Genomic DNA, 3,508 nt, shown 5'->3' on the forward strand with positions numbered 1-3,508 from the left:
AGAGACCCCTCCAGAGAGCTAGATAGCTTGGTTCTACTTCCAAGTGAGGTCAAGGGTTGTGACCTATTTGAAAGGCAAAACTCCACCCCCTATACCTTTATATATCTTCAAGTTGACATGAAATTATGTAACTACAACAATATACAGTATCACATTAAAATGTTATTTTAATAATCAGGATTATCTATTCTCATTAATATTTTTTGAAAAGTTTTAAAAGTTTTAAAAGGATGTTTACTAAAGCCTTTTGTTTCATATTTAGAAACAAAATGCAATAAAATTAATTTAAAAATTATAAAAATTACTTTATTGTTGAATATTAGGATCCCAAACTTCAAATCTTCAAATGATTATATCATCTAATCAGTAATTAAGTTTCAATCTACATTTAAACCTCAGCAATAAGAGATCAAATGTCACTTTTAGAATCTATGCTTACAAATGAGACTTTCTCTTAGATGATTAAATAAATTGTGCATCATTTGTCATCTGTTAAATGGGGAGATTGCCTAAGTTATCATTATAAATCATCATTATTATAAATGAACTTACTATCACGTTTATATGAGATGGTGCAGAAAGAGAACATACCCTTCAGTGATTTTAGAGCAGCCAGTGCCTAGCCTACAATAGCTGGTCAGCACTGTTCTACACCCAAAGCACTACCCCATGCAAAAGTAACAGTAGTGTTCTTGAAAGACCTTCGATTCATTCAGTGCTTCACATATAGGTCACGTACCTGCTTACATGTGGAGACCAATCATCTAATGAAGAAAAATTGTTAATTTCCTTCATTAAATGGAATTGGACTGCAGTCATATAAATGCTTAGTCGTTCTTTGACTTATGCTTGCCTGTGATGCAGCCATGTTTCTTCCATGGTTCTCCCTATAAATCTACGCCACACCAAGCAGCCTACAAGCAGCATTGGAAGTAATCAACCCCAAATGTTGCTTTGTGTGTGTGCAGTGAAATTAATTTTGCCTTTCACAATCTTATCTGTTATTTGACTTTGACAGAGACTTATTGAGCAAGACCCAGAGCTCCCAGCAACATAAACAATTATAAAGTGAACATTTATAGTATGATTATTTATCTTTTCTCTAATTACACAGTATATATGAGGATTGTAGGTCAATTTAAAATTTCTAAAAGAAGTTTACAACAATATCTGAAGTGTTTAAATGTTTCAAAAAAAAAGGAAATGGCTTGAAAACAAATACTTGAAGTCATTTGATTGAAAGAGCGAACTATTTCTGTGACCGCATAGATATCTAAATTTAGTAACTTCAAGCCAACTATGAATAATTTATCATTTCATCGAATCACACTGTTAAAGACAATGCTCCTTTTGTTGTTTGAGTTATCAAAGCTACACAGTTGGCTCTAAATATTATAGTGTTCATCTATAATTTTCCCATTTGTATAGAACCTCTTTAATTGTATAAATAGTTTGAGAACTTCATTATGTCTTATAAGGCTATAATAATAAACACTTATATTATGCCCCTTTACTGCCTCTTCATAGTATTAAGAGTAATTCAGTGCATAGATAAATTATATTATCCTTAAATTTCATTTCACTTTAATAAAATGTATATTATAGAACATTTCTGATAGGAGAGGCTTTTAGATATCATCAGAATTGAAAACTATTATTCAAATATACGATCTCAAGGCCTCTAAAACTAAACTCTTGCCACATATAGCGCCCCCCCCCCCAAATCCAATATTCCCAGTCATCTGATTAAGAAGGATTTGGGCAAAGGATCTTTATTTGATATAAGGAATTGCACACCAGATGTTTGGAGGTCAGGCAGGTAATGTGAATGAGAAAAGCCAGTGGAAGTGGGTTGTAACACAGTAAGGAGTGAAGGGCACCATGGCACACTTGCTAATGCACCTTGTACGGAAGGAAGACAGGAACTACTTGGTCCCTGCCAATGCTGCCTTGGGGGATTAAGAGTCAGTGTTGTGATATTGCACTTCTCTCTCGTCTTTGAAATAGAAGGAAATTGTCAAGTTTCTTAAGCTTCCTTAGATCTTGGCACATCTATATTCTGATTCTTTTTTAAAAGTTGCACATATTGCATTAGGACTAGATTTTCAGGAAATTACCTCTTTGCTTTATTAAAATAGTTATGTCTCACTTTACTCCATATCATTTCTATGACTGATCTTTCACAACTTATCTTCTTAACCAGTCCTTTACTTGGGGTTGCTTTGTTGTCTGGTTTTGCTCTGTTTGTAATCACATAATTTAAAAGACCTCTAGAACAAAATAAGAGGCTTTGAAGCTATTCGTGATTTGTTCACAATTGTTGAAGATACAGGACTGTGCAGACAGAGCTGCAGTGGCCCTGCTACTTCTACGAAGACAGCCATTCTTGTGTGCCTGTGCTATTGACCGGTGTCACATTCATGTTCCTCCTACAAAAGCTGCTCTGTCTCACAGCTCATGCTGTGCAGACTGTTAGATTCTTCTTACTTGGTAGCCTCTCTGGATCATCCTTTATATTGGAGTGTTTGATTATTTTCTGAGTTATTTAAAATTCCTTTTAAAAACATTTAAAAGATCATAATACTTCTTACTCCCTTGCCACAGATGTGTATTTTATTTCACTACATAACATTCAAGACGGGGTCAATGAAACCTGGAACAGCTGAAAACATTCACTAATCTATCATGGCTATTTGCAGTTAGAGGCAACCCTCTCCTTATATCCATTCCCCATTCAACTCAATGACAATGAAAATGGACAGAAACAATTTCTAGAAAGGAGGTGGAAAAAATGAACAAAGGTGTTGGAAATATACCTCCAGTCTTACACTACATCTCCTGTACATTGCTATATGTTGGATTCTACCTTAACGATATGCCAAATGTGTAAAATGTACACATTCAAATTACAGAAAGGAAATTACATAAAGCTACTTATTTTTAGGGATTTAGCAATGACTGTTTGGAATAGTTCATTATATACAGAATGCATGTGAGCCCATGGATACTCAAATGTTATTGTGACAAAGGGTAAAAATAATGACACAAATTGAATGGAAAACGTTTTATAAAAATCATATTAAAACTGATTAAACACTAATTTCCTGTTTGGGGAAATTATGTGTCAAATCATGTGTAAATCATATTAATACAACAGGAAAACCAGCATCATCGCTGTCTTTTCATACCTGTGCAAAAAGCACTGTGCTTATCTGTTAATGAAAGACACGACTGATCAGAATCAAATATGACCAATAAACTTTCTCAGGTTTCAGGGTCAAGATAAAATTTCATTCCCCTGGCACCTTATAACAGAGGTTGAAAACTGGCACCCCATGGAGGACATTCCCTAGACAAGTTTTGTGTTTGTCTCACACAGTGTAATCAGCAAAATGTGGTAACTGGGTCTATTTGACTTGATGTTCTGTACCGTTTGGAGAGCAGTGGCGCTCATTCTTCTCAAAGAGACAGGAAGGATCTTTTCTAGCTGTGCGTGGGAAATCCTATC

The sequence above is a fragment of the Echinops telfairi genome, unplaced genomic scaffold (assembly GCF_000313985.2).
Source record: "Echinops telfairi isolate 266 unplaced genomic scaffold, ASM31398v2 ScPeMD7_23;HRSCAF=83, whole genome shotgun sequence".
Taxonomy (NCBI): domain Eukaryota; kingdom Metazoa; phylum Chordata; class Mammalia; order Afrosoricida; family Tenrecidae; genus Echinops; species Echinops telfairi.